The sequence below is a fragment of the Heterocephalus glaber genome, unplaced genomic scaffold (genome assembly GCF_053883595.1).
Source record: "Heterocephalus glaber isolate CG9 unplaced genomic scaffold, H.glaber_assembly_v1.0 deba00000071, whole genome shotgun sequence".
NCBI classification, from domain to species: Eukaryota; Metazoa; Chordata; class Mammalia; order Rodentia; family Bathyergidae; genus Heterocephalus; species Heterocephalus glaber.
The window spans coordinates 14,510,064-14,532,140 of NW_028258137.1; the positions used below are offsets into that span (position 1 = coordinate 14,510,064).

Below are 22,077 nucleotides of genomic sequence, written 5' to 3' on the forward strand. Positions count from 1 at the left end.
AGTGATTATTTTTCCCTTTGTAGTTACACTTTGAAATGAGATAAAAGAAGCAAAGAAAGGAGACTCTCATCATTCTTCACCAATTTTAGCATCCATTGAAATAATTATTTCCCTGATATTTACCAAATGATTTTTCTATTTCTATTATTCTTTCTACATTTACTTATTAGAATTTTACTATAAAGAAGAGCTGGCCTTTTGCTTCAATTTATTTATTTCTTCAAAGTTTTTTTATTAGTAGTAAAGATTCACGGATATTTAATGCTATGGGCTTTAGCTCATTTGCACAATATATTCTATCATATCAGGTTTTTAAATTATTTTTATGGTTGATTTCAAATATGATTATGTGTTGCTGAGAAAACAATCAAAATGACAGCACATTTTGGACATTTAAGGTTTCTTTTGTGACAGAGGACATGGTTAATGTTTTGTAACTATTATTTGAGTGTATGACATAATGAACATCCTTTTTTGTTTAGATTATTTTCATTTTGAACTATAAACTACATCCATTAAGCTACACAAATATAATTATATATTTAGTGAATTATTATAAAGCAGATACCTATGTTACCACCACTTACATGAAAAAATTAAAATTTTCCTCATGACAGAAATCCTTCCTAAGTCCCATATTTCAATTATGTCCTCTCTGCCTATCCCCAAAGAAAACCAATGTTTTCATTTTTAGGTTATCTAGTTACTTGCTTCTCCTAATAAATTGCACTTGCTCTTAGCCAAAAGGCCGAGAAGCGATCTCTCCTAATAAATTTACCATCTAAGTATACTCTACTAAACATCACAGTTTAACAGAAAAAGATATATTATGGAAACATGATTAGTAATCAACCAATCTATTAATATCACATATAGTCAAGATATGGAACTAGCCTAGGTGGCCATCAAGGAATGAGTGGATAAAGAAAATGTGGTATACATATAAAATGGAGTATTATCTAGTCACGGAGAAGGAAATTACTGTGTTATCATTTACAGGAAAATAGATGGAACTGGAAATCAGCAAGTAAAGAAAAATAAGCCAAACTCAGAAAGTACATGGTCTCCCTAATATGTGGACTCTAAAAATGAAGACATGAAAATGGAGACTATCATGACAAGAGGAAGGGAATAAGAGGGAGAAGGATATGTAAAGCAGGTTAATGGGAAGACGGAAAAATGTTATTAATTATATCATTAAGAGATCATGATGTTGACATAAATTTATCGAAGTGAAAAGGTGTCTACCACATTCTGTAAAGTGCAACAAGTTTCAAAACAGTAATATATAGCATTTATTTTAAATAATGTGTTAATGGTATCAAGAAATTGCAAAGAATGGTGTTTACTTAACTGTTTTAATCTGTCTCTGGGAGTGAGTTGTTAAACACATTTTTCTTTTTGTTTAAGACTTTTTGACTTGTGCTATTATAAAATGTTTCTGAGCAGAGGAACTTAAGAATTGCTCTAAGTATGTGAAGTGCTGAATACATTAATTAGCTTGATTGCAGCAACCATTTTACAATTTACTTATACCATGAAACATGTTGTACACTTAAATATGTATGATTTTGTCCATTATACTTTAAAAATTTTTATTGATATGTATAGTACATTATTATATTAATCATGGGAAGTTGGTACATGTACATGACATTTATCAATTCCTTTTTTAAACCCCCTCCTCTTCTCTCCCTCGTCATCCCTGCACCTCTTGGACCCCCTCTCCTATTTATTTTTTATGCATGCTTGTAGTATACAATTATCACATTCCCCAAAGGAACTTGGTCCATATACGCAGCACCTCAGAATGCTCCCTACACACCATTTTTTATTAATCTCATTGCCTTCCCCTCCCACTCCCTTCCTTCTTTCAGTTCCCTTTGGGTTCCCTTTCCATATGTCAAAGATCCATCTCACTTGTACCTACTGCCTATTCTTTATTTTGCACTTCATTTATATATTGGGGTTCTCATATAAAAGAAACCAAATGATTTTAAGCTTAGGAGTCTGATTCACCTCACAACATTATCTTCTTAAGTTGCATCCATTTTTCTACAAATGACTTGTTTATCCTTCTTTATGGCAGAGTAGTACTCCACTATGTATAAATACCACATTTTCTCTAACCATTAATTTGTTGATGGGTTTTTAGGCTGTTTCCAAGATTTAGCTATTATGAATTGTGCTGTTCTAAACATGGATATGCATGTGTCACAATATGATATCTTTAACTCTTCTGAGAAGATACCTAGTAGAATGGGTGAGTCAACTGCAATTTCTATTTTTAGTTTTTTGAGGACTCTCCATACTGATTTCTATAGTGGTTGCACCATTTTACACTCTCTTAATAATAAAGAAGTCTTCTCTTTTTCCTGCAGGCTCTTCAGCATTTTTTTTTCTTCCTGATGATAGCCATTCTTTCTGGAGATGGAATCTCAGTGTTGTTTTAATTTGCATTCTTGAATGGCTAGCAATGTTGATCTTTTGTATGTATTTATTAGCCATTTATACTTCATCTGAGAAGTGTCTATTCATTTCAGATGCCCATTTTCTAATTGGTATCTATATTTGGGGCATCTAATTTTTTTGAATTCTTTATATATTGTAGATATTAGTCCTATGTCTGATGAGTAGCTGGCAATATTTTTTCCCATTCTGTGGATTTTCTCTTCACTCTGTTGGTAGTTTCTGTTGTTGTGCAGAAGATTTTTAACTTTATGTAGTCCCATTTGTTGATTCTTGGTATTATTTCTTGTACAACTAGGGTTCTATCCAGAAAGTTTTTGTCTACACTTGTCTTCACGAGTTTAACCTATATTGTCATCCAGCAGATTGTTTTTCTTTCAATATTTAGATATTTGGTCCATTTTGATTTTTAATTTAGTGGATGGTGAGAGATGTGGGTCTAAATTCAATCTTCAGCATGTGGATAGACAGCTTCCCCAGCACCACTGGTTAAAGAGGCTTGCCTCCAGCAAAAGTATTTGGCTCCTCTGCCAAAGGTCAGGTAGCTGAATGTGCCTGGAGTTTTTTCTGAACCCTTTATCCTGTTCCATTGATCCACAAGTCTGTTTCTTTCCTCATTTTTTTTGCCAACACCATGCTGTTTTTATTACTGTGGCTTTGTAGTAAAAATTGATGTCCAGAACTGTGATGCTTCCTGTCTTTCCCTTGTTGCCCACAATTGCTTTTACTATTCTAGGTCTCTTCTGGTTCCACATGAATTTTAGGATTATTTTCTCTAGTTCTGCGAAGAGCGCTATTGGTATTTTGATTGGGATTGCTTTAAACCTGTGTAACAATTTTGGAAATGTGGCCATTTTGACTGTATTGGTTCTTCCTATTAAAAAAGAGGATATCTTTACATTTTAAAAATATTCTCTTTGATCTCCTTTTTCAAAGTACTGTAGTTTTCATTATAGAGGCCTTTCTCTTCCTTGGTAAGGCTAATTCCTAAGTATTTCATTTTACTTGATGTTATTGTGAAAAGTATTATTTCCTTAATTTCTCTCTCAGTGAGTTTATTATTGGTGTAGAATAACAACAAGGTTTTGGAGTACTGACTTTGTATCCTGCTAGTCTACTGAATTTGGTTATGAATTCTAGGAGTATTTGGTGTCTTATATGTAGAGGATTATGCCACCTGCAATAATGTAACTTCTTTTCCTATAAATGTCCCTTTTCTTTCTTTCCCTTGCCTGATTGCTCTGGCTAATGTTTCAAGAATTATTTTGAACAGGAGTGTTGATACTGGGCATTCTTGTCTTGGTCCTGATTTAAAGGGAAAGCTTTCAGCTTTTCTCCATTTAATATGTTGTAGGCTGTTAGTTATAAATGGCTTTTATCAGATTGAGATAAAGATTTTATGCCTATTTTCTTCAGTGTGTTTTTTTTTTTTATCACAAATTGATGTTGGATTTCGTCAAATGCTTTTAATGCATCTGGCCAGATGATTGTGTGATTTTTGTCCTTGCTTCTGTTTATGTGATGTATTACAATGATTTGTATATGTTGACTTGTTCCTGCAATGAAGCCTTCTTGGTCAAGGTATAATTTTTTTTATGATTTGTTGCATTCTGCTTGCCAATACCTTGTTGAGGATTTTTGTATTTATATTCATTAAAGAGATTGGCCTCTAAGTTTTCTTTCTTGGTTGAGCCCTTTTCTGATTTTAGAATCAGGGCAATAGTTGCTTCCAGGAATGACTCTGGGAGTACTCCTTCTTTTTAATTTCATTAAAGACTTTGAAGAGTATTGATGTTACATTTTTTCCAAAGTTCTTGTAGAATTTGGCAGTTAATGCATTAGGACTTGCTCTTTTCTTAGTTGGTAGTTTATTAATTACTTCTTCAATTTCATTGACTGATGTTGGATTATTCAGGATTTTTATATCTTCTTGGTTCAGCTTTTATAGTTCATGGGTATCTAGAAATCTATCAATTTCTTTCAAACTTTCCATTTCATTTGAGTACAGTTTCTCAAACTTCTGGATTTCAGCAGAATTCATTGTGAATTTTTTATTGCATTGATTTAGGTCTTTTTCCCTTATTTTGATAAGACTGGTTATTTATTGTTTACTCTTTCAGAGAAACAACTTTTTGATTCATAGATTTGTTTAGTCCAAATTTCATTTATTTTTGTTCTCATCTTTATTATTTCCTTTTTTGCACTAGCTTTGGGTTTGGATTGTTCTTGCTTTTCTAGGATCTTGAGGTGCATCAAAAGATTATTTATTTGAGCTGTTTCTGATGTGGGGGTTCACATCTATAACCTTCCCACTTAGGACTGCTTTTATTGTGGTCCCTAAGTTCCAGTATGTTGTATTAATGTTGTAGTTATTGTTGGCATTACTGTTTGATTCTAGGAACTAATTTCTTCCTTAGTTTCTTCTGAGACCACTGATTATTCAAGAGGGAATTTCCTGAATTCTTGTGGTTTCTTTTGCTATTGATTTGTAGTTTCCCTTCACTATGATCTGATAATATGCATGGGATAATTTAAATTCATTTGCATTTACTTAAGCATGATTTATTATGTGGCCTATTTTGGAGAAAATCCCATGAGCTTCTGAGAATGTATATTCTGTTCTTGGGTGGAATACTCTGTAGCTATCTATTAAGTCCGTTTATTCAAAGGTTTGGTTTAACTCTGATATTTCTTATTGATTTTTTTTGTCTAGTTGATCTATTTGTGATAGTGGGGTATTAAGGACTCCCATTACAAATATATTGTTGTTTATCTGATTTTTCATGTCTAGTAGTGTTTTATGAAGTTGTGTGTGTTTTGGTATTTGGTGCATAAATGTTTATAATTGTTTTTTAATGAATGTTTATAATTATTATGTCTTCCTGTTGAATTGTTTCCTTAACTAACATGTATTGACCTTTGTCTCTTCTGATCAGTTTTGACTGGAAATCTAGTTTGTCTGCAAGTAAGATGGCTACTCCTGCTTTTTCCTGAGTTCCTGCTGGATGGAATATTTTCTCCATCCTTTTTCATCTGTCAATATATTTTTGAACCAAATGTTTTTTTGTATACTGCATATTAGGTTTTCTTTCTTGATCTACTCTGCCAATCTGTCTTTTGATTGAGGAGTTGAGACAATTCACATTGTGAATTACTACTGAAAGATATTGACTTATTCCTGTCATTGCATTGTTTTCCTGTTGCTGATTTCCTTATTTTTTCCCTATTGTTTAGCTGCCCATCCTGCCAGGTGTATTCATTCTTTTTGAATTATTGGTATTGTTGGTTTGTCTCTTTCTGGAATATCCTTGGGAATTTTTGGTAATAGTGCTTTGGGGGTCATAAATTTCTTGAGGTGCTCTCTGTCATGGAATAAAACCTTATTTCTCCATTAATTTTAAAAGAAAGTTTTGCAGGGTACATAACTAGAGGTTGGAAGGTGTTATCTTTAGGGCCTGAAACATTTCACTCCAAGGCCTTCTAACTTTAAGGTTTACGTGGGCTTACCTTTATATGTGATTTGTTTTCTTTCTCTAATAGCTTTTAATATTTTGTCCCTGTGATGGACTTACGGTACTTTGAGTATTATATGATGTGCAGAAGTTCTTAGTTGTGGATATTTGGGGTTCTATATGCCTCACTTATCTGTATGTTTATTTCTTTCCCTATATTTCGGAAATTTTCTGCCATTATTTCTGTGGAAAGGTTCTTTATGCTATTTGTCATATATTCTGATTTTTCAGCTATTCCTATTACTTGTAGTCTTCTCAGTATCATCTAGCAGCTGGTGGATCCATTTTTCATGTTCTTTTGTTGCCTTTAAGGTGTCTTTGGGTGGTTGGTCTTTGCATTATTGTCTTTAAGTTATAAAATTCTTTATCTATCATACATTTTGATCTTTATTTACACTTTCAGTCTTTCACACCAGACAGACTATTTGGTATTTACAGGTCTAAAGGGAAAGGGGAAGTGGGAGGGGAAGGGGAAAGGAAGGAAGGGAAAGGAAAAATATGAGAAAAGAAAAAAATGGAAACAAAGTCTTTGTAAATAGGGAGGGGTGGAGAGGTTGAAGGGAAGGCAGAGGAATGGGGAAAAAATAAGAACCAAGATATATCACGTAAAGGTACAAATTCCCAATGATGAATGTCATATTGTATACCTAAAATGTACCAATAAACTTAGTGAATATTTAAAAAGTTATGAAATTCTGTCCTCACATTGGTCGCTCTGCTTCCCATATTTTCAACAAATTTTAATCTCCTGGATTTCTGATTAAAACCTTTTCATGAACTCTAATTCTTTGCTAAACTGGTCTTTCATGTTTTGTATTATTTTATTTATCTCATTTAGTTTTTCATTTGTGTCTTCTTAAAGCTCCTGGATCATTTTGGTATTACTTCCACTATCTGTTTAGTTATATTTTCTGTCATACCACTCAGAACCTCTTTGATCTGTTTTGTAACCTCCTCCATTATTCTTTTTGAGTAATTTGATTATGTGGTTTATGCTATTCTCCCCCTTCATACTCTCTGGATTGGCTTTGGGGGAGTTGGGAATTTTGGGAGGCATTTTGTTTCCTTGACTTTTCACACTTCAACCAATATCAAGCAAACCAGCTACAGTAGTATAAAGGAAATCAGCTATAGTAGTATTCAAGGCAAGTTAGCTATTAACATACCATGAGAAGCAATTATGTGCCACCCTTAACCCTAGAGAAGAAATTCATAACTATAGGGTAAATATCAAGGCAATCCAGGTATTGACTCAAAGCTAATAATCTCTAAGCACAATAGCTATATCTTCTCAAATGGTAGAAAATAATTTAACAGTAATTTTATAGAATCAACTATCTAAAGACTAGTAAAGCTTTGTGGTTATACTATTAAAATAATAAGGGGTTGGGTTCAGGGGAATGAAAAAAATGAAAATTTGGAACTTTAAACCATATGATATAGGAGAAGAAAGAGAAAGAAGTGGGGCAAATGATTCTAATGGTAGTAGGGAGATGCTTATATAATTAGGTAGGGGTAACAAAAAAACTGATGAGAAATAGATGATGAAAAAGGGAGAAAAAGGAAGTTATATGATTACTAAAAATATGGGAGAAAAAGGGAAACAAATTAAAAGAGAGAAGAGGAAAGAAAAGAAAATAAAGGGAAAAAACAAGTAAGAAAAAGAGGGAAAAAAGAAACAAGGAAAAAGGACCAGGGAGGATTCATCTACCCTTTATAAACTAGTGAAGAAGAAAAATGAAAGAAAACACACACACACACTCTCTCTCTCTCTCAAAAGAAAAAGGAGATTTAAAAAGGCAAAAAAAAAGAAAGACATTTTTCTGTCATTTTTGGATGTGTGGCTTTCTTCCAGAATCTACAATATTGGGGCAATGTGCAAGTCAAGATGTGTCCCTGACCAGTCTGATAAATAAAGAAGGCAGTTAGAACAGAGATACATGTAGAATGCAGGCACCAGCAGACAGGAGGACAAGGACATCATTAACATGGCTTTGAAATTTCATGCAACTCAGGCTGAGCTTGGTCTCTGGCCATGGAGCTGGGTCTGTATCTTTTATTTCAAACCTCTCAGGGAGTCTCTTTTCAGCCTGGTCTCTGACTACTGTCAGTTTCCTGTGGCTATCCTTTACCCTGCTACTTTGGGAACTTAACTCTGGGAGTCCTGGAGTGGAGCCAAGAGTCTACTCTGGGTCCCTGGTGCAAACAACCCTTCTCCAGAATGGTGGTCCAGCAAGGATTTTCTCCAGGGGTATGATAAGTATTTGTATGAGTTTTTGCCTGTAGTAGAATCCCGCACTCTCCTTGCATCACAGCTACCACCAGTTGAATCCATTCTGCTGCAGTTACTCTGTGAGGAGAAATTTTTCCTTTTGCTTGCCAATTGTGACAAGCTGTTCACAGTTACATGGTATGTGGAGAAAGTGCAGAGGGGCCCTTCTCTGTGTTTTTTCTGTACCATTTAATAATTATTTTGGGTCAGATCCTTCCTGGGAACTACTTCTCTCTTTGTTCCCTAAATTTTTTTTTTTCTTTTGGTACCAGGGATGGAATTCGGGACCCTGCGCTTGCGAGGCAGGCAGCAGAACCACTGAGCTAAATCCTTGGCCCCCTAAATTGTTTTTTTTCAGAGTGTAAATACTGAATACCAGAGAGGTTGAGTTATCATTTACCACTTTGCCACTTTTGGCAACTTTTTAAATTACAGTTAGTAACATTTTTTTAAAAGGTTCAATTCACTATGAATGCACTGTGATCCTAAATGTGAATGCATTTAATAACTTCAGAGTACATGAAGCATAAATGACAGAAATAAAGAAAAACTTAAAAGTACTGATAATTGGAGATTTTAATACTCTTTTCTCTGTAACTGATGGAAAAAATAATCAATGAATCAGATATAGATTGAACTGGACTCTTTAGAACCTTACACTTAACAATTACAGAATATACATTTTCTAATTGGAAAATGCATCTAAATTGGTTTTCAGTTTTCATTCTTGTAACGAATGAGTACAAACAGACTTTCATATTTGTTAGGTACTTGGCTATTGTTGTAGCTGCTATTGGAACTCTGCCGAAATCTCATTCACCAAGATAGTACAACTATACTTCAACTACTAAATCATGATAATAGTTGCTCCCACTCTCCCTTTCTTAGGAAACTGGTGTTGGCTAATGGCAGCCATCTCATCCTTTGGAAGTCACTTTGGAATGCATAGAAGGATATGCTGTCTTACCAGAGGCAGCCTAAAGTCAATGACTAATTGATGTGGGGATATAACAGGCCAGCACCCTCACAGGTCTAAACTGAGGCTAATCTTTTTCTGAAAGTACCTTTTTACTTAACTTTCCCTGTCCTACCCTGTCTTACTTCCTCCTTTACAGGACTCTCCTGAAAGGAGAACAAATTCTTATATCAGTTGCACAAAAATCTCTCTTTTAGGCTCTGCCTTCATGGAACCCTACCTAGGACAGGTGCTTACCAAAAATGATCATTGAAAGCATAGCTTAGAAAAAGTGCTAGAGTCCCTGACAGTTTTCACAGTGCAAATGCTAAGACTTTCACCTGTGGTAAATGTGGATGTCATATAGGTGAAAAGAAGAAACTAGCCTGTGTAAACATTTTGAATTGATTGTGGCATTCCACAATGATGGTGAAGAGAAAATTAGGATTATGGAACTGGGTAGTTACTGCTGAGCACCAATAACTTAATAAAAAAAGAGAATGACAAGTTAGGTTACTTAAGCATCAACTTACAACAAATAATAAAAGTAAAACATCAACATAGTTTAAGATTAGGAAGGTACCTTAATTATAAGGGCAGAATTTACTAGAAGGTTATCCTATTCCAGTCAAGTCTTCTATGCCAGTCAGGGCCCTGAAAAATAGAACCTAAAATATTCTGGGCTTCTGGAAGGGACCCACTTCCTTTTCAAGGAGATATAAGGACTCTGCCTTTCTTGTGACCATGCAAAGGCTTTAAATGAGCCAAATGCCTTATAGAATAATGTTTTCCTTTCTGAGAGCCTGGCCTCACTTTACTTCCTGGACACCAGAGCAATAACTAGTGTCAGATCTTGGGATGGCTCCATGGGGAAATTTTGAGCCTATTAAAGTGACATACTATAGGAGCTGGAATAATATGCTTGAAAATAAATCTTGGGGGGTGCTACATCAGGGCAAGTATAACATGAAAGTATGTGTATTTGGGTTTTGCTGTTTTTCTATATAATCTGACAATTTCTGCCATTTAGAATGTTTAGGCCATTTACATTTAATGTAATTAGTGAAGATTAAGTTTAAATCTATTGTCTTACTATTTATTTTAAACTTTTTGGTAACCATTTTATCTCCTTTGTTAGCCTACAAAGGATGACCATATTTACATTAAAAATTTTTATTACAATAAAAACATGTTGCCATTAACTCTCCTCAAAATACTCCCCTTTGCTTTGAAACACTTATCCCATTGTTCTTGCCACTTTCTGAAGCAGTTTTGGAAGTCCTCTTTTGTGAGTGTCTTTACAAGATGAGATGAAAAACATGGTGAATGCTACTGCCAAGTGTTACCCAACAGAAAGGCAGACTTGTAAAAACATTATGATCCTCAACTACTTTATTCACTCTATCTGGCACCATGAGATTTTTGGCTCTTCCCCAAAGTTAAAATTATTATGAGAGGTAAACATTTTGAATTGATTCGGATAGTGAGGCAGCCATGATGGCCTAAAGGGACTCATGAAAGAGAACTTCCAGAATTACTTCAGAAGTAGCAAGAACAATGGGATAAGTGTGTTTGAAGCTAGGAGAAATATTTTGACAGGGATTAATGGCAATACAGTGGCACCCCAGTTCACAAATGCTTTTGTGTACAAATAATTTGGTTCGCAAACAGAAGCATTTGGCAAAACTTTGTTTCTGTTTGAAAACACTGCACCAAGTGACAAACACAACTGTGGTCATCTTTCTCACACAAACACAAATGTGGCTATCTTTTCCAAAATCATAGAACAAATTAAGTTTGTGAACCAAGGTAGCATTGCATATCTTTTACTGTAATATATTTTTAATTTCACCATATTTTTGATCATACATTTATCAACCAAAACTGTCATTTTTGCTTTTCTTTAGGGCCTAGTATACAATTTTAACAATATATACAGTCTACCTTCAAGTGATTTTATTGATATTATACCTCTTTATGTAATAGTGGAGGAACCTTACAACAAAATCCTAGCTGTTTTCAAAAGGCTTTGTGCTATTGTTATGTATTTTACATGTGTGATAAAAACAATTATTATCTTATTATTATTGTTGTAAACTGTCATTTATCTTTAAATATTTTTTGTGATTTACTTTTATTTATGTTTTAGAATTTTTTTTACTAGTATATGTTTACAATACATAATTACAGTTGTTTTAGGGAACTGCTATATATACACATATCACATCTAAGTAATACAAATTTAAAAAATTACCAGTGCAAATTACTATTTCCAAGGTTTTTCATTCACTGGGTATAATTTTCCATTTGCTGTAGGATCTTCTTTTAATATTTCTTATAGTGCAGTTCTTCTAATGAGTTCTTTTTGCTACACATCTTAAAAAGTTTATATTTCTCTTTGAAAAATATTCTTGGTATATAAAAAATTTGTTTAACTTTTATCTTTCAATACTTTAAAGATATTTCTCTACTGTTTTCTAGCTTGCATTGATACCAAAGAGAAATCTGCCATTCTTATTGTGCCTTCTTTTCTCTTGCTGCTTTAAAAAAATGTTTTTTATTTTTAAGCAATTTAAATATGATATGACAATGTAGTTTTTTCCAGTTTTTTGTGCCTGGGATTCACTGATAATTGGATTTGTTGAGTTATAACTTTTAATAAGTTCAAAAAATTCAGCTATTATATCTTTGAATATATTTTTTTGTCACCCTTCCAATTTCCCTTAAGGATATCAATTACACATATATCAGGCCTCTTGAAGTTGTTCCCTACCTCATTCATGTTGTGTTCATTATTTGTCTTTCTGTGTGCCACTTTAGATAGGTTTTATTTACATATCTTCAGGTAATCTCCTGCCAATCCATTCCAGTATTTTTTCAAGTCTTGGACATGGGAGTTTTAGTCTCTAAAAGTTCAATTAGAGTGTTAAATCTTTCATATCTTTACTTAATATGTTACTGATTTCTTCTAACTTTTCAACATACACATTTCACTTGTGGTAGCTATCAAGTAATTCTCTCTTCCATGTAATTTTTAGTATGGCTGAGATTAATTTTTCACGTTAATATTGGTAGCAAATATTTTGTCCTAGTATGTACTTATTTTTTCATTTATTTTTTGCCATTCAAATTAGCAGACGTTTTCAGTTTTTCTGAAGTTCAACTTTTTTTTTTCATTTATGGACCAAATTTCTTTCCTGTCAAGATTGTCTGGGGCTGAAACTTTTCTTAAAACAAAGACTGTCGATTCAAAATTTCCCTGGTTTGTAAACTAAGCCACTAAAGCTATCTAAGCATATCTTTAGTTTTGCCTTAGAAATTCTGTAAGGTGTTTTCCTTTTCACTTCAATAAAAATATTTTCTAATTCCCCAAATGTCTCTTAAGCCCATTACTTAGAAATATGTTTAATTTACAAAACTTGAGATTTTCCCAAATATCTTTCTTTATTGATTTCTAGTTCAATTTGTTTGTGGTCAGAGAATATATTTCATCTGAGTTGAATATTTTTAAATTTGTTAATTTTTTATGAGTCACAGGGTGATCCATCATAATGTTCAATGTGTACTTGAAAAAAATTGTATTCTGCTTTTGTTGGAGGGCATTTTTCCAATCTTAATTTTTAAAAGGGAAATATTTAAAAATAAAATTTCACCAAAAGAATAAGTATGCCACATAAGGCTGGATTCGGAAATCTGATCATTCACTGCATGAGTTTAAAAAACCAAATATTTTATATAGGAAATATTTTAATAGTATGTTCTCAATATGAACATAATGAAGTCCATGCTCACACAATTAATGATGACATAAGAGACCAGGCATCACCAGATGAATGCGGGTAATAAGTTACCTCCACACATGCTTCCCTCCTAATTTGTTCCTAAAATGATCCAATAACTTATTCTTGATACTCTAGTCACACTGGTCTGATCTTGGCCCTTCCACATAAATATACTCTTAACCTGCATTAGGATATACTGAAAATACTCTCTATGTGAAACATATGTTCTCCCTTTTTTGTCTAATCTCTTCAGCTTTCAGAATTGATCTGGAATTCACTTTTTTAGGAAATATTTTTGACATGTCCTTCAGGATTAAGTCCTGCTGATATGCATTTTCACGGCAGCTTATACCTCTTTCATAGAATTTACAATGATAATGAAAAATTTAAGGCCAGATTAAGACAGATTATCAAAAATATTAATGACTTTTCAAAGAGTTCATAACCATCTACTCAAAAAAGTCATCAAAATAAGTTATAGAGAGGTCAACCAAAGTGACTCAACTAATACCTGGTTTTTATGGAACAGTATTTTTTTAAGACAACTCTGAAAGCAGAATTTTACCTTCATAGACTATTGATTGTATGAGCCTTCCACATCAATGTCTATGACATACAAAATGTTGCACAGAGCAGAGCATACATACCTTTACGTACCTTTACATGTCCTCAGAGCAGGACATATCTCATACAAACAAAATGAGAAGTCCCGTTCTTCTTTTTCACAGATCCAGACACATCGATTAAGTGTCTATTTCTCTAAGATATTCTTTAATTGAGAAAGGAAAACTCATATACAAATAGCATGTTTGGCTTTAATAAGTTTTTTGTTTTTTGAAGTTAAATCTGAAAATTAAGGTATGAGGATCTAAGTTTCTGGCAAAGTTTTAGGCAAAAAATCAATGGACAAATAGAGTTAGAGGAAAATCTTTGTCTTTCACGAACATGTGGAACCTTAATTTCTTAAACTGCACTTGATGATATTAGGTATTATGAGTGGGCACTTGTAGGAAAATACACAGAGCATTCCTAGCAATGGAGTTGGAAGAGCTGCCTTCCCAATGTCTCTCAGGCTTACTTTGTAAATTATGTGAAACACTTTTAGACAGACACTGGCACTCATAAATTATACAGCTAATTTGCATATTCCAGTCACGAGACATTATGCAAAGTGACATGATTTGCATAATGGATTCCTCTTGTCGCTTCACTTGCTGCATGCTTTTAAAAAACAAAATGAAATAAATGAAAGCATGAAAAGGTGAAAGCATCAAGTTCTCAGCTTTGCCTCTGCTTTCCAACTACAGTATCAATTGCTTTCATTTCATTGGGGGGAAGCAGACAGTAAAAATATACTCACATACAAACAAAAAAACAAAGAGCTTTGGTATGGATTTTGTTCTTAATTAAAATTTACCTACTTTCTCACTGTAATCTTTTACAATAAATAACCCATTTAGGTCAAGAGGAATGGAAACCAAACAAAACACTCAGGTATAGAAAAAAACTTCATGGAACTTTTTCTTTAAAATAATAATCTCCTATGCCAGTAATATTAAAGGAAGGGAGAGACTTCCTTTTTTCAAACTAAAAAATAAATATATAAAGATTAAAAAATTAAAAGGCACTGGTTATTTTCATGATGCTGGGGAAAAAAAGCATATTATAGATGAGATAAATGGTCCTGGGGAGGGTTTTTCCCCCCCTCTAAGTGAACTTCAGAAAGGTTTTCCCATTTTGAAAGAGGAAGGGAGAAGAAAGCTAGGGTTCTGTTTTGATTATTTAGCAAAATATATAATGGCTACATATATTGCAAAGGATGAGGCAGTGCCACGTCGACTTCTGTCGGCTCTACTCCAATAAGCAAGCAACGTTCCTTCAGCAGTTGCTAGTTTTGCTGTGGGCTTTCCCTGCCCCCCTGCACTAACTAGTGCGAAAGGCAGAGTGTGCCAAGCGGCTGGCGTCTGTACCCTGTGGGAAAAGTTAACTGTAATTCTTCGGCTTTTAAAATCAATTAACCCGTGTGTTAATTAACGTCAAGTCGACGGGAGGAGGAGAAGAAGGGGAGGGAGGGAGGAAAGAAAAAAGCTGCAAGGGCGGATGGCAGAAGAGTTGGCACGGTGCCATCCATTCAGGGGCAACGCCACAGTTTCGTGTGATAGCAGGAGCGGGTATATGTTACGGGGCCCTGTATGCGGGCCAGACAGTGCGGTAAAGCCAAGGGAGATTATCCAGACCCCCAGGAGCGAACAGCAAGCAGCAACCGAAGGCGCCAGTGCCAGGATTACAGCCTAGGCTGCTCCAACTATGAGCCCTTCCTCGGACCTGGGAGTCGGCTACTTGAGGTCTGTGGGTCTTCCACACCAAAGAGGCACAAAGCTGACTTTAATCACTATTTTTCCTTTAAACTTGATTCTGCCGCAGTGGAGCCAGCACAGCGGATGTTTTCACATCCAGCAAGACAAAGGCCGTCGTCTCCGCCATGACACTGTTCTGTTCCAATCAGAGGCCGGGATCCTGGACTTCTTGAAAAATCAAAAAGGAGCAAGGAAAACAAACAACAAATACAGCAACAAACAGAAAAAAAATTAACCACTAAAATCGTTTGCCCGCTTGCCCATGCCAGGGGTGATCCGGGCATCTGTTGCAGCAGAAGGCGCTTGTGTGGGTCTTTTGGGGGGGGGGGCAAGCTGTTGGCTTGTTTGCTATTCAACTTCGTTTATAATTAACTTTAAAAAACATCATTCAGCGTAGTCAACAACAAACAAAGAGAAAAAGCAGACATCGGAAGAGAAATGCCATAGGAAGCGGCATGAATGCATGCCACAGCCGGTGCCACTTGCCTTTCGGAAAACCTCAGGGAAAGATGCCAATTTTACAGCTCTGAAGAATGTAGAGAAGCGAGCATAAAGGTCTACAAATAGAAATCATAAGGAAAGAATACTGCTTTTACAATCTTGGATTGCAATTGCACACAGCCTCTTCTGGGAGAAGAGAGGGAATATTTAAATGGAAATATAGACTGGTATAAATGAAAAGATAGGCACCTATCAATTGCATTTAGACATATGTGTAAGGCTGTATGTGTATATAAGTACACATGTTTTCAGACAAATTAAAGGCTTAGATACGTATATATTTTTGTCTTATAGGTATGGGTATGTATATAGGTATATATGTTTATGCATATACACACATATGTGGGATGTATGTGTGAGAAAAAGGAGAGGAATTCAGAGGGGAGAGGAGGAAATGTATGTATATGCATGTATGTATGTGCATACATCCCACTTTTTGACCCAGGTATACACAGAAGACAAAATAAAAATCATACTCCAGCAGCAAGCAGGCAGCCAGAGATTTATCTACATTCACTGCTATCACCAGGGAGATGAATGGGGCCGATCTGAAGCCCTTTTACAAGATCCACTATGGGAGTGAAGGAGGAGGAGGGATGCCACACAGACATGCACAAACTTGAAGGCAGAGGGATTTGGAAGGGGCTACTGAGGAAACCCTGGTGGCATAAGGCAGGGGAGAAGAAGGGGAAAGAGGCTTGTCTCTATGTTTTAGGTGGTTATTTAAAAAAAAAAATCTGCAAAAGGGTTTTAGGGAACGGCTGGTACTTACGTTGTCTGCGCTGCTGTGAATCCTGAAAGGTGTTCTGTTGGCACCGGGCGCTGAGCCAGGGGCAGGCGCTGCAAACAAAAGAGAGAGGCAAAAAATAAAGTCATTCAATGGGAATATTAATTGCTGCTCTTGTGGATTTTACAAAACACACAAACTGTTTTCTTTTTCTTTTTTTAAAATGTGGATTGGCGCGTGTCCCTTTCGCATGGAATATACAAGTAGTATGGGATTTACAGCCCAGTTACGGGACTCAGGATTAACCGCGCTGGCATCTTTTGGGCATATTCTTCCTTTTAATGAATGAGCTTTCGCTGTTAATGAGGAATAATCATTTGGCTAATGAGCTTTGAAACATTAAGAGAAAAGAGGTGGGTTTTTTTTTCCCTTTTAATCGCTCTGGTGCAACTGCATGGATGGATTACAAAAGACAGCAATAGGAACGCAGTACGAAGGGTGGGGGGACCTCTCCTGGAGTGGGGAAGCACCGAGATGGGTGATGTGTCCCTGCATCTTTTCTCCTCTCTTTCACTCTCTCTGCCAACTGCTATGGGTTTCCATAACTCCGCAATCAAAGTGGATGGTCGGGAAGGATTATTACAAAGAGTGAAGCCTCCGCTGTTAATGTCTCCAGTGTTTAATCATCATACAGTAGAATGGTTTTATGCATATTTCATTTGCATATAATTAAACTGTGTTAGCAAGGGGCATTCAGAGCCAGGAAAAGTACAAAGTTGGGGAGAGAGAGAAGAGAAAAAAAGGTCCCTATGATGCTTATCTTCAAACAGGGACTTGTTCCATGATCTGTCTTCTACTTTTGCTAAAATCATTATGACTTGGAAACCTTTGACGTTGGATACAACCTTGGATTCTTCTAATTCCTGCAGAGCGGTATATTTAAAAAAAAACACACCAGCAGAAATGTTCCTGCACTAGGCAATTAAAGGAATATAAACTCCAGTGGGTTGAAACTAGTAGCTCTTTGGGGAATGCAGTGACAGAGGCTTCTACAAATACCAACACTTAAAAAAAAAAAAATAAAGAGCATCATATTAAAAACCAAGAAAACGAAGACAAGAATTATTAACATGTGGATTATATTTGTTTCTTTTGGGGGGTAATGAACTAAAGAAAATGAAGAAGCCATCGGTAATTTATCCCTTCATTAATGAAGTTACCTTTTTGTATGTGTTTGTTTTTGTCCTTTCATTTTGAAGAGGGATGTTGTCACTTTTGAAGTAATTAGTCAATTATTTTGTAGCTCTGATCTTTTTACCTGGCACCTGACAGGAAAGGAAGGTGGTGGTTAGGGAATGTGTGAGTATTGGGAACATTTGGGGGGAGAGAAGGAGTACAGTGAGTTCTTTGTAAATCTTATACATGCACAACATATTAATTGGGGGCTTTTAAGGCTCCTTTAGTAGGCTGTTTCATTCCTGGTAAACAGCAGCTGGTTTGCCACTGTTGGTGACTCTTCAGATATCATTTTAACTATTTTTATTCTGTCACTATTGTTGTTGTTGACTTGTTTTGTTTTTCCTCAGTCAAGAATGGGAATATAATGTTACCCGCTCTTTATTGAGTCTCTTTTCTCCTCCCTCTTCTTCACTTCCAATTTCCAAACTGTAAAACAATGTTGGTTTAATATTGAATCCTAATGCACAATCTAACTGGCACAACTTGATTTGGAAATGAGATGCTGTTTTATATTTAAATTATCCCTACTCCTCCCTTATCCTCCAAAGCTTTGTCTCGGCTATGAATATTCAGATAAGGCATGATGTGATTACAATTACTCCTATCCATGGTGGTGTCAGGAACTGCTGGGGAAACAGACAGCCACACAGGCTCCAAGCCAATACAGAGTTTTGTTTTCGGTATTTTTCCTATCTCCTTGGCGCTGTAGCACATGCAGATGTCGCTGTTGTTCTTTATAAAGCTCTAATGATATGCAAAAGCATAATGACTTGCCTTGGATGCAGAGCATCAACGAAATATTATGGATGTCTTTAAGAAAGGGGGGGAAAAATTCTGACTGAAGGAATGTCCACATAAATTATTTTTATTTAAATGAATTCAAAGGATGGGGTGAGGGCAAGTCAGAAAGAGTCACATGGAAATCATGCATAATATTAATATGCATAAAGAATTCTCACCCAAGAGAAGCTCCTCACTATAGCTCATGGGACAAATAGGTTCATTAGGAAACAGCTCTGAGCGACTACAGCATTTTGCTATTTCAATTTTTTTCCTTATTTTAAATGAAGAGTCACACAGATGTATTTTCTTTGCATGGCAGCATTGAGATGGATCAAATCTGTGAAATTTGCTGCACAAATAGCATTTCTAATGGAAACTGGAACTAAACAAGGGCACGGATATGGAAGGGAGGGGAGAAGGGAATACACGAAGAGGACTAGATTCAGAGCCACTCCATGGCATTCTCTAGGATATAAGGTTTTCAGAAACCATCTTTGCTTCATTAGTCCCAGATGTGGGCTCCAGATGCAGAGAGCTATCAGGGTTCACCAAGATGAGCACTGAGACAGGCCCTTCTAGGTCTGAGGCTGAGGAAAGCAGCAGCAACTTGGTGCCTGTCCCCACTCCCCCAGCTGTCTACAGCTCAGAAGCCAAAAGCTCAGCTACTCCTAATTTGGAGATGCAGTAGAGTGCCTCCTGGTCCAGGTATTTGTGCAAAAGGGAATTCTTGGTGCTATCATAGTGTATGTTGCTAAAGAGCAGATGGAGACATTTGGATGCTTAAGGAGGCCTGATAATTTTTATGATGGTTAATTATCAGGATAATGATTACTGTGGTTGTTTAACATTTTTAGAATATTGAAATTAGAAGTTTGGATTAGTGCATGTTTATAGTAAACAGAGACAGACAAATAGTGAATGAGCCTGTTGTATGAATTCAGAATTGATAAAATATTTGACCTATTACTCATGGTCTCAAAGGATGAATGAAGAAAGAGAAAGCAGAAACGGCAGTCAGAAAAGAGATTTTGCTACTTCCCTTGGTCAGGTGGAAATAGTATAAATTACTTTCATAAATTCAGGTTAAAACAATTTTATACTTCTGTTTAAATTACCTAAAGACAGTTTTGATTTGATCTGCATATCTGTATAAATTTCTACTTAATGGAATAAGATTGACCTAGAATTGGTCTCTCTAATTATAAGTATGTTCTAAATTCTGCTCTTTACCTATAATCTCCAAAACTTACATTTAAGTAAGTCTTTTTAACACACACACACAACACACACACACTTACTTTTACACTGTTGTTACAGTGTACCAAATATAAAGTACAGAGAATTGATAGCTATTTGGAGAATGACTAATTATTGCAGGCTCTAGCACCTTGTCCTTTCTCTGTTATCAGAATTATGGTCATTCAATTTTGAAATGCTAACAAAGAATTTAGCACTAGATCTGTACATAACAAGCACTAAGTAACTGTTAGATTTTGTTATTGCTATTATTCTTACTATTTATGTTGTTTGCTAAAGAAATAAAGAAAAATAAATACTCAGTTTTTCCTGTTACTACTAAATAGCTATGCAGGTAAAAGGCTTATTGAGAGAGCATTAAATAGCCATCCATGGGTGGACAAACTATGAATGATCTGTAATCATAAGTCAAATTATGGCTCATACTAATGCATAGTAGACCCATGAAAGGATTCCTTTAAAAAATGAATAAATTGTGAAATGATGACCATATTGCATGACATCATGATAAGAAAGTCCTATCATGGTTTGTGTGGAGGGTTACGGAAATGGAAAAGTGCTAATTATTTAATGAGATTGATGAGACAATGCCAACTTCAGACTTTCTTAAAAAATAAGTTAAATTTTCAAAGAGACAATAAATGTAACTATGTTCAGTGTCAATAATTTAAATAATATAGAAATTAAAAAGTCCCTCCTTTCCTCTAGTTATGAGGTCCTAACCCCACCCCCAAATATATAATGCCTGCTACAGATTACTTGTCATTCTGCCAGATATTAATATATCATGACCAGATTTTAATATATTAAAATATTAATGTATTTTCTTTTTTACACAAATGGTGATTTTAAGATTCCTTATAAATTTCTGCAAACAAAAAAATTCATCTTTAGATAATTTAATGTCCTCATTACCATAAAAATGCCAATTGTTGTTTTATGCCAAATATGTTTTCTCTTTAACTTGTCTTATTTCATTGGTGACGGTGTCTAGTAAAAGGTTGACTAGAAGTAGTGAGTAGTGAGAATGAACATCCTTGCCTTGTTTCCAGTTTTAGGGGACATCCATGGTTTTAGGGGACATCCATGGTCTTAGGGGAGAAAGACTACTTTTTCATCATTAAAAAATATGTGATTTATCACATAAAGAGGTTTCCTTCTATTTCTAGTTACTAAAATGTTTGCTTGTTTTTTTGGACAGGGTCTCACTATGTAGTTCAGTCTTGCCTTGAACTCACTATGTAGTCCAGGCTGGCCTCCAATTTGTGGCAACCCTACTGCCTCAGCCTTCAGAATGCTAGGGTTATAAGCATGGACCACTACACCTGGCTTAGTTGTTAAGATATTTTAAAAAATCATGAGTGGCTACTAAACTTTGTTGAATGCCTTTTCTGCCCCTACTGAAGCTAAGAACAGCTTAAATAAGGCTTTTAGCATAGTGAATGACTGATTTGTATATGTTAAACCAACCTTGCAATCCTGGGACAAACCCTCTTTTGACTATGCTGTATCATTCTTATATTTTGAGATATTTGACTTGCTAATATTTTGCTAGGGGTTTTTAAATCAATGTGCATGAGAGATATCGGTCCATAATTTCCTTTTACTGTAATGACTTTGGTATTGTTATCAGAGTCTTGCTGCCTTTGTAGAATGACTTGGAAAATGTCCCCCTTCTCTACACTCTGAAAGTTTGTGTAAAATTGTCATTATTTTGTACTTAAAGGTTACATAGAACTCATTGGTGAAACTATGAGACCAGAAGATTACTGTGTGGGTGATTTTTCAACTACAAATTCAAATTTTAAAAGTCAGAATTTCTTCTGTCAATTTTGGTGAGCTGTGCTTTCTTTTAATCATCCACTTCATTTTAGTTATCAAAGTCATTGGAATGGAGTTGCTTCTAATATCCTACAGACAATTTTTTTTTTTGTACTGGGGATCGAATCAGGTCCTTGCGCTTGAGAGGCAGGCAGTGGAACCACTGAGCTAAATCCCCAGCCCCATAAACAATTTTTGTTCATGAGGACTTTAGTGATGCCATTCTTTCCTTTGATCATGGTGATTTGTGTTTTCTTTCCTTTTTCCCCCTCTGGGGATTGAACCCAGGAGTTTTGCACTGAGCTACATCCCTATCCCTTTTTTATTTTTTATTTTGAGATAAGGTCTCACTAAGACACTATGTTGCCCAGGCTGGACTTTAACTTGCAATCCTCCTGTCTA

At 35.3% G+C, this 22,077-nt stretch overlaps 1 pseudogene across 1 annotated transcript; it reads right to left on the reverse strand.

Moving 5' to 3' along the window:
- Positions 1-7,359: 7,359 nt before the first annotated feature.
- LOC147830623 (uncharacterized) lies at positions 7,360-20,602 on the reverse strand (annotated as a pseudogene). The gene is made up of 3 exons (XR_015448821.1): positions 16,621-20,602; positions 15,387-15,515; positions 7,360-14,963 (listed from the first exon to the last, which is right to left on the reverse strand). The product of XR_015448821.1 is annotated as an uncharacterized LOC147830623 (transcript).
- Between the last annotated feature and the right edge of the window lie 1,475 nt (positions 20,603-22,077).